The 13,245-nt window shown below is 41.8% G+C and overlaps 1 protein-coding gene across 1 annotated transcript in view; it reads right to left on the bottom strand.

The window, feature by feature from the left end:
- HYDIN (HYDIN axonemal central pair apparatus protein) overlaps nucleotides 1-13,245 on the bottom strand; it is a 253,955-nt gene that overhangs the window by 139,608 nt on the left and 101,102 nt on the right. The gene's annotated exons all lie outside the window — the stretch shown is intronic.

Genomic DNA, 13,245 nt, shown 5'->3' with positions numbered 1-13,245 from the left:
CCCATCCCATCTGGCAACCGCCAGTCTGTTCTTCTGTGAAGGGATTTTGCAGGGGTAGTTAAGGTCCTAAATCAGTTGACTTTAAGGTGAGGGGATTATTCTTAGTGGGCCTGACTTAAATCAGGGGAGCCCTTAGAAGGATTTGGACTCTTCCTCACGCAGAGATTCCAAGCATGAGAGGGCTTATGAAACAGGGCAAATGGTAGGGAACCGTGGGTGGTTCTACAGCAGCGGGAGCAGCCCCTGGCTGAGGGCTAGCGGGAAAATGGGCCTCAGTCATTCAATCAAGAAAATAAACTCTGCCAACAACCTGAGGGGGCTTGGCAGTGGATCTTTCTCTAATCAAGCCTCCTCAAAGGAATGCAGCTCCGCCAACACCTTGATTTCGGCCTTTTGAGATCCTTAGGAGAGAATCCAGCCTAGTCATGGCTGGACTTCTTCTGATCCACAGAAACAGATACATTTGTGTTGTTTCAAGCCACTAAGTTTGTGGTAATTTGTTACACAGCAATAGAAAAACTAATACAGATGCAAAAGGTGAAGGGATTGAGAAGTACAGATTGGTAGTTACAAAACAGTCATGGGGGTGTAAAGTACAGCATAGGAAATGTAGTCAATAATATTTTAATAATTACGTATGGTGCCAGGTGGGTACTTGAAATATCAGGGGGATCGCTTTGTAAAGTATATGATTATCCAAAATTATGCTGTACACGTGAAAGAAACTAGTATGAAATAACATTGAATGTAAACTGGAATTGAAAAAAAAGAAAACGAATACAGTGTTTCATATATTTGTCCCAAAAATGATACTTGAGTTTTCCTAAGTCTTTCACCAAAACTTCAGCAACAGCTGCCTGTGTGTGTGTGTGTGTGTGTGTGTGTGTGTGTGTGTGTGTGAGTGAATGGGGGTAGAAGCCAGAGCCCCTAATGCAGCCCATGAACAACGTGTACAGAAGGTTTGTACGTGCATGACTGTGTGAACATGGAAAAATGGCGATCTTTTGCAATTCAGAATCCCATGCCCACTGGCGATTTGTGTTACCCCTCTCCCCTACGTTTCACCTATCTCAAGATAACATTTGCTTTTTATTTGACAATAGGGCATCAGCGCACTTCTTAGGCAGCGCTCAGCTCCCCAGGTAAAACAGAGCTTTTAAGCTTCCTTTGGCCGTATTTAATATTTGCCATGAAAGACAGAAGCGAAGGCTATTGTTTGCACATGTCATTCAGCAATAAAGGAGAGTGGGTATACGCAGGCAGACCTCCTGTTCTGTGGTGCTAAGGGCTGTGGAGCTTGAAGAAAAAAGCCCTACGCACTTTTCTTCAAAATGACTCGTTCACCGGGCGAAAGCTACAAGAATTTCCTTCCATGGAACGAGAGGACACAAATAACAACAGGATCCAATGTGCGGAGCGAGGGGTTTCTCTGGATTTATGCTATTATCTCAGCAGATAATCAATTCTTTGTGGAACAAGAACAATGAACAGTCACCCAGGCCTTTCCCCTTGATGTCTTCTAAATGGCATCTCTAGTCACACGGTTCTCTGCCCTGAAGTGAGTCACTTGGCTGCTTAAGATAGTTAACTGAAAACGACGAGATGAAGTAGAACAGAAGCGGTGCTGGAGCTTTACAAGCAACACAGAGATGGTCCTAATCGAAAGAGTGGGCTTTAGGGTCACGTGACCCAGGGGTCCACTGTGCACTCTGCTGTTTGTAGTCAGGTGACCTTGGGCAAATTTTAAAATTTAGATTTCAGTTTCCTCATCTGTCAAATGTGCTACTTGAAGATGAGATACGCTGGGTGGCAAGCAGCTAGCACTTTGTTTCCCACAGAGTAAGTACTCAGTAGGTGCTGGTTATTACCAACTTTCCTTTCAGACCCTCACACCGGCGCTCCTTCCCGCCTGCGCCCTCCCCAACCTGCCCGCGGGCAGGCTTCTCTTTCAGGGGCCTGACCCCGGGCCTCTCCCGCCGCCGCTGCTGGATGGCTCCCTCGCACCTGCACCAGGGGCGCTGAATCTTTTCTCCCCTCTGAGAAAGCTATGGAACCCTCCACAGAAAATGTATACATATCCCCCCCCACAAATGTTACATACAATTCCCGGGGTTCATGGACCCCAAATGTCTGGGTATTTGCCTCTTGGAAACATGGCAGCCTGCAGGTAAGACTGCTCCACCAGATCACATAGGAGCGTCTGGTCTGGAGGATCTATTCCAATTCTTCATAAGCGGGCCCCATGCACTTTCCAAGCTTACTTCTCAGGCACTGTCGGTTTCCAACATGGACCTCGGTTCAGCCACCCCAGGTCATTTCCCCGTCCCACGTGTGCTGCACAACATCACTACCTTCAACTCTGCTGTTCCCTGGAAAGGCCCACCACACTCCCCTGTCCTGTTCCTCCTTACCCCTCAAGTCTCCACCCAAACGTTCCCACCTATGAACATTTTAAATTTTCCAGAAGAATTCATCGCTCCCTCCTCTGTGCTTACGCCTAACGCAGCTATCATACGGTACTGCCCGGGGACGCATTCATTCTCCTGAGATTGTAAACTCTTTGAAGAAAGAGGTCATCCGATTTACTTTCACGTCTCTCATCCCAGTTAGTAAGTACAGTGAGCACTGCTAGTACCAGGCATGGGGAAGATGCTAAAAAAATATTTAGTTTTTGGTCAATAAATATACAAAAAATGTTCGGCATCACCAGCAAGCCAAAGAAACACAAACTTAGCTAACAATACATTTTTTTCACTTGTCAGATTCGGCAAAAACACAATGTTGGCGCAGGTCTGGGAGAGGCTGGCTTTCTGCAACACTGCTAGGGGCGGGATGGAAACTGGGACACATTTTCTGGGTGCTAATTTCATAAGGTGTATCAAGACTTTTAGTTATTTATGTTCATGCCATTTGACACAGCAATTGCATTTCTAAAAATTTAGTTTAAGGAGACAGATGTGAGCAGCGATTTGGACAGGAGCACTGTTTATAGTAGCGAAAAACTGGACGCACTGGGTGAGTAGGGAATTCGTTAAATCAGCTGTGGTGGAGCCAAATGAGGCAATAAAGTCAGTCACTGAAAATGATCTGCCCAGATATATTCCTTAATAATTCATATCAAAGTGCCCACACGATGTTGTTGAGCACAAATAACTGGTAACAGAATAGCATTATCCAATGGGAGAGAGCAGGAACACACAGATAAAAACACGCACATGCAGTAAAGTTTCGAAAGGGACACGCCAAAAATTTAAGAGGGGTTATCTGCAGGGTGGCACTAGGAGTGATTTTTCCCCTTGATTTCCTTTTGTTTTATAAAGATAACGTTATTTCTATAACAAAAAGATGCACACTGCATTTATTGAATAAATAACTCATTCTGAAAGGACAGGATCACTCTCTTTAGAGATCATTTCATTTTAACTCTATTTGCTCTCTTGCTTTAGCATCATTCCCGGTTTGTTTCTTAGAGGCTTTTTCTTTAAAAATAAATAATACATGTGCACAGTGTAAAACTCAAATGGGTTTAAGGGCAGAGTCTCTCTCATGCCTGCTCATGGCAACTAGTTACCATTCCCAGAGGCAGCCACTATTAGCAGTTTTCTGCATATCTTTCCAGAGGTACTTTATGACTTAAAGAAAAAAAGCACATTTGCACATATACTTTTTCTTGCATATACTTATACATAATCTCCTGCAGCATGATTTAAATTTTTAAAGTTTATTTTCAAGAAATGTACACATACAATTTATAGTCAAGTGGTTCTAGAAAAGGCGTATTATGAAAAACTCTCCTGCCCCTGCCCCATTATTCCTACCCTTGCCCATTAACAGAGGCAACCTGTCAATGCTCTTAGTGTTTTCCTTTGGTGTTCGCCTCCATATTTCCAGTAATCTGCCGCTGCTTCTTCAGTTTTCAGTTTGAGGTTTATCCATTCACTTCTATGACAGCTTTTTTGTCTCCCTCTCTCCATGTCTCTTTCTCTCTTTAACTTTCTTCGCCCCATCCTCCCAACATAGTTAAATTTTATTTTCTGATGCGATAAACATTTGCATTTACACCATTATGAGGGTGCAAATACGATTCTCAGCTGACCTCTAGGTTTCCTTTCTTGAACAACTTTGATTTTTCCAGGAATTATTACTGTTTCGTTGCTGTTGTTGCTTTGTTTTTAATGTATCTGTCATGGATTCAATCCCAAACCCTCAAAGAGGTAAGCCTCCTCTCCATACTTTCCACAACAGGAGGATTTCTGTCAGTTCCTCCTTGGAAACCAGTCTCTCCTGGGGCCGCCCGGCTGCTCTCTGGGCTGCGACTCGGCCAGCACCCCAGGCGCGCAGCGCTGCGCCGCGCGTTCCTTGAGCTTCACCCTCCCGGGTGTGGGCCCGTTTCCCGAATCTCACGTCTTTCTTACTTTGGTGGAGCACGTTCTTCAGGACCTTCCTGAGGAACGATTCATGGAGGGCAAGTTTTCTGAGATTCTGCATGTCAGAAATGTCTTTATTCTACCCCCACTCTTGATTAGTCTTTTGGCTGGATGATGAATTTAAGATTTGGATTTATTTTCCTTCACAAATCCTCTCCGCCCACCAGCATTGCTGTCAAGAAATTTGATGCCACTCTGGTCTCTAATATTTTGTTTCTGATCGTTATTTTTTTTTCTATGTGGGGGATCCTACCGTCTTCTCTTTGTGGCCGGTGCTCCATTACTTCCTGAGGCTGTACGTTGACATGGGCCAATTTTCATCCATCACGCAGCGTATTTGACAAGTCTTTTCCATAAATTCCTCTCTGTTAGTTATGAATGCATTACTTGACTTATTTCTTGCATAATTTCCTCACCTACATTTTTATTTATTTATTTAAATATATCTTTATTGATTTCAGAGAGAGGAAGGGAGAGGGAGAGAGAGAGAGAAACATCAATGATGAGAGAGTCATTGATTGGCTGCCTCCTGCACACCCCCAACTGGGCATCGAGCCTAAAACCCCGGGCATGTGCCCTGACAGGGAATCGAACCCCGATCGCCTGGATCCTAGGTCAATGCTCAACTGCTGAGCCACACCCGGCCGGGCCTTCACCTTCATTTTTAAATTTTTTTTATGGAAGAGGAAAGGTGGGATTTTTAAAAGGAACACATTTGATCCACATAAAGGAAGTTTTACCTTATTTCCCCTCTGTGGTGACAAGTATTCACTGTATGCCTGAATTATAATTAATTAGGAAAAAAACAATTTGCTAACGCTAATTAAAAACTGGAACAAGCAGAATGGAGATGAAAAGGTTTGCAAAGCATGCAGGAAGCCAATATATTTTTCTTTCATTTTCTGGAAAGCGCGTTAGTGACCAGGGAACCGGACCTCCTCCGTCCGTGCTGGCTTCAGCTTACACTCAGAGCGATCACACTCAGTCAGTGGAGCTGTCGCCCTAAGTTCAGGGGAGGGGCTGGCCAGTCACGTCACCCAATAATCAGTCGCCTTCCTCCTCTCGGTGTGGTTCTTAATCAGAACCGCCTGCTGAAATCTGTCTTCAGGGTTTCGGATTTAGCTTTGCCAAAGCAAAAGAGGTCTCGACTGAGGGTGGAGGCGAAAGGCTCACTGAATGGTGTCAGGCACAGACCTCTTCTTCTGGAAGTTTCTTGATATTATTGCCACTGGTATCCTCTTGTCACTGAATGAGTCCCTTGGCATGAGTCAGGAAAAACGCAATCCACTCTGGAATGGCCATGACTTTTATGTGGTCAAAGAAAACATGCCCATCGTGACAGGGCAGGACGTTCTTCTCTTACTGCCTTGTTTCTGTGAGTTTGTTTTATAGATTTTACCATTAGGGCAAAGACCTAAGAACCCTGCTCTTATGCCAACGGAAGACACATTTTGGCATTGTTTTGTAAGTGCTCACTGATAATATACAGGGTGGGGCAAAGTCGGTTTGCAGTTGTTCATATGAAAAATAATACAATAATTAATAAATAATAATACAAGAGTAAACTGTGTTTCGCATACTCACAACTGCAAACCTACTTTTGCCCCACCCTGTATAAAGCACTACAAAAAGTAGTTAAGAGGACTGACTATAAATCAATAAATTTAAACTTTAAAGCAGGCCTTTCACTCTAACACATAGAAAAAAGACATACTTTTTTTGAAAAAATGAAGAACCAGGCACAGTTACTAAAACAGAAGATAAACATTGTATAGGCCAGAGTGGAACAGAAACAAACTGGGGAGCCGGAGCCACAGACTTCCTGGGCTCTAGGTCCTGAAACCAGCGTAGGAAGCTCCAGCGAGAAAATCGGAAAACGAAAGTGCCCGGTAGGAAACAGTGGGTGAGGACCGCCGTCCCGCCCGGGCGCCTCCTGCCTTTAGGAGGCTGAACAAGGCCCTTTGCGACAGCAGGGGCCGACCTGGGGAGAGTTATGCTGAGCGAAATAAGCCAGGGAAAGACAAGCACCAGGCGATTTCACTCGTATGTGGAATCTAATAAACAAAACAAACAAACAAAATAGAAATGGACTCATAGATACACAAAACAGAATGACCGCTGTCAGAGGGGAGGGGTTGGGGGGCTGGGTGACAAAGGTGAAGGGATAAAGCAAAAAAACAAAAAACAAAAAACACCTCATGACACAGACAACAACAGTATGGTGACTGCCAGAGGGAAAGGGGGTTAAGGGGGCGGCAGGAGAGGGCGAAGGGGGCTAAATGGTGATGGGAGGAGACTGACTTGGGGTGGCGAGCACACAGGACAATACACAGATGATGTGTATAGACTTGTACACCTGAAACCTATATCATTTTATTAACCAATGTCACCCCAATACATTCAATAAAAATTTTAAAAATGAGGAATACAGACAGACAGATAGATGGTTACTGTATTATAGTCAATAACTAGAGAACACACACACACACACACACACACACACACACACACACACTTAGAAGAGAGACTGGTACACACGAGATGTTTAGCTATTATTGCTATCATTAAACTGTCCTATGTAAGACAGTGAAGGTGTTAACGCTGAGGCAGATAAATGGAATACAACAGAAAGCTTAGAAACACCCCGAGGCACAAAGTAGATCTGGAGCATAACAGAGAAAGCATTATAAATCAGTAGAAAATCAAAGGACTATTAAGTCACTGGTGACAGGACAACTGGCTTTCTTTATGAAAAAAATAGGCTTCACGCGAATTATATATAAAAATATACTTAGCTGGATTAAACACCTGAGAAATAAGAGTCTAAACTGACCTAAGTAGAAAATCAAAAATACACTTCTTAAACGGCAGGTAAAACACAGGCACAAGAATCTAGTAAAAGATTCATCAAGTTGACATCAAAATTAAAAATATCTTAGAAAATCCAAAACTCCATTATAAACAAAGGTTAGTACCCACGATGTATAAAGAACATCTACAAACAGACCACTGATAACAGGTAATTGACAGAAGAGGATACTTAGATGAAAAATGTTCAACCTCAATAGTAACAAGGGAAATACATATTAAATTGTATCTCGCTTTTAGAGTGGCAAGAACTAAGTCTGACCGTACTAAGTTTTAGCCAGTAGAGAAGTAGATATCTCAAGCTCTCCTGGAAGGGCACATTGATATAATCAATTTGCAGTCATTTGGCAATATCTAATGAAGTTGAAAACACACCTGTCTTAAGACCCAACAATTCCACTGCTAGATATATACCATATATATATACATATATAATACATATATATGTGTATATATACTCAAAAGTATATGTATCTTGCACATGTATACAAGGAGACATATATATTTTATTACAGCATTGTTATAATAACCCAACTGTCAACTAGCAGGCAAAAAAATAAACATACTACTGGTAAATGGAATACATACAGTAGCTGCAATGAGTTAAACAGATAAATATATATTAACATAGACAGATGCTGGAAACATAATCTTGAGTCTAAAAAGCAAGTTGCAAATTGTTATATGCAGTGATACAATTTACATACATTTTAAAGTAACAAAATGCCACTATCTAGTATTTATGAATATATACATATATCTGTAATAAGATATAAAAAAACATGGCTTGGATATACATCAAATTTATAATACGGTGGCCTCTAGGGAAAGAAGGAAATGGGACTGGCAAAAAAGAATATATAAAACTCCAACTTTAATATTTGATTTTTTCAAAATAAAGGATCTGAGGCAAATGTAGGAAAGATTAACATGTATTAGATTTGAGTGTCAAGTGTATCTCTTGCATTTTTCTGTATTAAAAAATATGTTAAATATACACTGACTTCTAGAGTCAGATATTTCTGTAGTGAAACAAGAAAGGACTGACTGATGACAGTTCAGAACATCTGAGTTATAGCAGAGGGGCTGCCATTCTTTGATGGTGTAACCTTGGGCAGTTCTCTCAGCCCAGAGAACCTCAGTTGTCTTATCTGCTCAAAGTGGACACTGCAAACCCAAAGGGCGCGGGAGTGTATTGAGGACACAGAAAGTACTATGGCATAAATCACATTCAACACAAGAGTGACTATGAGCTAAAACCCAAAGATTATAACAGGGTATGTTTTAGGAAACAAAGCTACTATTTTGCAAAACCTTCAGAAGCAACAACTAAACAACTGCATTTGGTCTCTGACTCATGCCCATTTCTTTCCTTTTTCCTTATATCTTTTTTTTTTTTCTCTTACCTGTTTTCTTCCATCAAAGTAATGGTTCATTCTGAGGGCAAAGTTAATCTACCCACTGAAGGCTGAGAAACAGCTCATTCTACCTTCTCTTCACACGCATTATGGGGTGTAATATCCTAATAACAGCATCTGTCAAAAAGCCTTGGAGAGTTACTGTTTGTCCATCAGAAATCTCTCGAGCACTAACACTCCAGCGCAGTGAAGGGGAAACTAAGTTCTAGACCTACAGTGTGAGCTTCGGGTGGGTAGGGATAGTGTCATGTAGCTACTAATTTCAACAAGCCAGCGGCCACAGCAAGCTACAGATGAGCTCTCCAGAACGCCCACAATTTCACTATCTCCTGAAAAAGACTGGGTCCAGCACCAGGAGTCTCACTGGAAGTAAAATGCCTGCCAATCTCCTTCTGGGTTTGTCTGTTTATTTTGTTAAGTGGGTCATAACTTTGAATTTAAACCTCCTTTAAGTGAAGAATTTTAACGCATATTTACATATGTGAACTGAGTGTTTTGTCACACTATACTACAAAGGATCCAAAACAGTGGGAAGGGAGACTGTGTGGTTATTTCTGATATATAATGGAAGGAATCATGGTTGATTGAAAAATGACATCATGCAGATTATTTGCCTGTATTCGTTTCAACACATCTCTGAATAAAACGAAGAATATCTGATCCTTTGGTCTATTTCAGAAATGCTCCTTAATTTCTTCTCTTGCCCTTTCAGCAAAACCTGTTCTTCTAGGTGTCTATCTTTAAGGGTCTTGTATGAACACGAAACCAAAATCCTTTCACCATTTCTGATTCCATTTTAATAACCACTGATCGGGCAAAGTTAGGCAGTACAGTTAGCACCATGGGAGAGAGCACGGGTCTGGAATCAGAGCACCAGGAGTCGGCACGGGCTCTGCCACTTCGCTGTTATGGCAATTTACTTAACCTGCCTGCACCTCTGTTTCTACCTCGTTAAAATCGTCATTACGATAGTATTTCTCTCACAAAGTCATAACAGATGAAATATGCATCTAAAGTTGCAAACAGAACTGGGTAAACCTCAGTCATAATTAATGTCATTGTATCGTCACCATCATAATTGCCAACCCTGCTGCTGGGTGTTGGGAATTCAAGGAAGAGACCCTTGTCATCTGAAGGAGACAGGAATATAAACATGTAAATATAGAAAGGGGGTCCCCATTTAAATGAAGAAATAACCCAGTGGCTTAGGGTCTGAAGGAGATGTAAAAGTCCTCTGAGTGTGGCTCTGGCAAGTGACCAAGAAAATAAATGTTTAAAAAGAAACATGCTTGACTGAGGCGTCAGAATTCCTGGATCCTGGATCCTGAAAACTCTAAAGACCCAACTGCAATGGCCTCTCCCGCATGCACAAAGGTGCCAGCTGAACCCCAAGGTGTCGCTGACATCTGTACACAAGTTCTCAAGTTACCAGTGCCTGAGGCTGAATTAGAGCCAAGAGTAAAAGAAAAAGGCTTCCAGATGCTTTCAACCCAGCGCTGAGCAATGACTGTGCTTGCTCTACCTAGTGAGGGGCAGCCATGCAAACAAGGCATCTATCTATCTTCCACCCAGTGCGGAGGTCCCAGGGCCTGGAGGAAACTACCAGATTCTCGCCCTCATTTCCGCTGTCACCCAGAGAGGGGACATCCATCTTCCTGAAGGAGCACTGTGTGTACAAGCGGAGTTTACAAATTCTTGCCAAAGGAGACTTTTGTGCTCCGCTCTCACATTCTGATATATATATTTTTATCCCTCTAAACCAGAGGCGACTCACTCTATTGTTGTGAATCTGCAATGGGAACCCTTTAGGGAGGCTGGTATTTCAGGCATTCTAAAGCAAAGGAGAAATTACTGCTCCCGGTCACAGAACACTCTTCTTTTACTAATCAATTTTTAAAAAAAACTCTCAGGACAAGTTAAGCTTTAATGGGACAGGAAAGAATATAACCTTCACTGTTTCTTCACACATATTAGATGAAGAGGTTTCAGTTTTTTTTAAAAATCTTTTTTGTGTGTATAGCATTTATTTCTGAGAAATTCAAAATTGCTCTTAGTGTCATTTATCTTCTCAACATCAAGGGGAAAGTGGGCTTCCAGCTTCCCACCTCCAGGCCCCTCCAGCTGATAACAAACAGATGTTCCTTGCTAAGGGAGTATCTGATCACAGCGCCTGTCCTGATGGGCATCCATGCACAAGGCCGAGTGGGACAGACGGCTGGCAGTGGGGCAGCATCTGTGGAGGGCGGGCTGACATTCACTGACAGCCGAAGGAGAGGAGGGAATGACCCCTACCGCTGGGGCATCCACAGGAAAACAAAAAAACTTCCAGATCCAAATTCGTAGTAACAACGGAAACTGGAGTGAACAGTGTGCCCTTGACCTACTTATTTGTCATTGAGCTAGAAATTAAGGGCAGTAAATATTTGAGCACAATTTATCTGGGTTCTGAGCAGTAGGCTTAGTTAGGGAACAAACAATTATTAATTAAGACTGTTTCCTAATGCTTAGTAATTTCTGTAACAATGAATTTGCAGTTTTAGTACTGTATACTAAGTTGAAATTTACTAAAAGGTATTTCTATTTCTTCCCACTATTGTTAATTTCTAAGTTAGTATAATTTGATTTCTCTATAACATTAACACATACAGTATTTACTAGGAAATCCAGCAAAAATCCCAATATGAAGAGTTTCATTTTTGCCTGTGAGAATTATAGTTGAAATGACTTTGATGTTTTAAAGGCAATAAACTCAATAAACAGCAGTTTTCTAAGACAGGATTGAGGGAAAAACACATTCTACAGCAGATCACTTATAGCACACATTTGGAGCCTCGGAAACGGAGCTTGCTGATTTAAGATGGTATTAAAGAATCAAAAGATGGCATCATGAAACCTTTGTGGAAAGGAAAAATCCCATTTTAACAATCAGTTGGCTCATTCAATATATACACTATATTAGCAAAAAGACACGATAGATCCTTTATGTACTTTTGTTCTTGAAATGTACCAAGAATTGCCATAAAAAGTGAAATCTGGAGATATCTGAGAATGAGAGAGGAGGTGGTGAGAAAGGGAACCGTTGCTGTATTTGTATGTAAGCACTCTTGCGGTCTCTGCCCAGCCCCTTGCTCTGCAATCCGGCAGGACCCTCCAGGGCCCACCTCTCATGGTCCTGGGCTGGTCAGCTGACTCTTTTGCTCCCCCACTGTGAGCTCTGCACATACAAAACTGGACTGGAAGCAACACTTCCTAAGGAATTCACCAAACCCATCAGCCCCCATGCCTGCCACCAAACACATCAATTAATTGCATAAAGACTAGCAAAGGCACCTTTTCTGTAGGATTTTTCTTTAAACGTATTCTTTACACAAGGGCCACAGGCACTGGAAGAGGAGTGGGGTTGTATCTGAACCTCACGTTAAAAAGAGCAGTGGTGCCCGGCCGGGCGTGGCTCAGCGGTTGGGCATCGACCTAGGATCCAGGCGATCGGGGTTCGATTCCCGGTCAGGGCACATGCCCGGGTTGCGGGCTCAATCCCCAGTCGGGGGCGTGCAGGAGGCGGCCAATCAATGGTTTTCTCTCATTGATGTTTCTTTCTCTCTCCTCCCCTCTCCCTTCCTCTCTCTGAAATCAATAAAAATATGTTAAAAAAAAAAAAAGCAGTGGCTATATAGGAAATGGCTGCCTTTACAAGGAGCAATGACAAATGATGATAAAATGAATACCGACAATGGTGAATGGGTGCTACTAGGGACCAATGACGCTGAGGAGCTGTCACAAATCAGCAGAAAACTATGGCCCTATTCATTCTGACAGTGGCTTTTATAAAATTCGTAATTTTGATTTTTTCAGAAATATCTGACAAATGCTGAAATCAAATGTTAGCACTCATTCAAATGTCAATCGTTTGCAGACAGGAAACAGGGCTATACTATTTTAAATTTCATATTTAAATTTAGAAAATGTTTTCCAAAATCAGGAATACTTCAATTACTGGATTAGAAATTCCTAAATTCTGCAAAAATAATTTATTATCTCTGTTCAAAAATTAGTTTATAGAAGACTAGCAGATCTAGATGTCATTACAAAATATGCAGAAATAGGACAGACTCATTTTATATCTATCTTTATATCTATCTTTGTTTCGCTGCTTAATTTCTGCTTTTTGCAAATACTATCTTGTTGTATTTCATACATCCTTATAAACTATGTGAAAAGATTGCTAGAAGGAAGAAAGAATAAAAATAGAATTAGCATACCAACACATCTGTAGCCAAAAGGGTTCAAATTAATTACTGGGAAGCACTTTCAGTTACAGAGACATGCAAAAGGTGTTTTCTTGAGATGTGAGGCGGGGCTTAGGTAGTGCTCAGTAAGATCTCTGGAGCATCTTCCTGAACTGAGATTACAGTAAACATATTTGCTTATTTACCAAACTGCATACCTATTGTGTTTCTTAGCTGACAGGATAGTCATAATAATGGGGAACTGAGGGTGAGAACGACATAGTTTAATGCAGTTGAACCATGTAA

The sequence above is a fragment of the Miniopterus schreibersii genome (genome assembly GCF_964146895.1).
Source record: "Miniopterus schreibersii genome assembly, chromosome: 18".
NCBI classification, from domain to species: Eukaryota; Metazoa; Chordata; class Mammalia; order Chiroptera; family Miniopteridae; genus Miniopterus; species Miniopterus schreibersii.
This window is presented reverse-complemented; position numbering and strand designations above follow the sequence as displayed.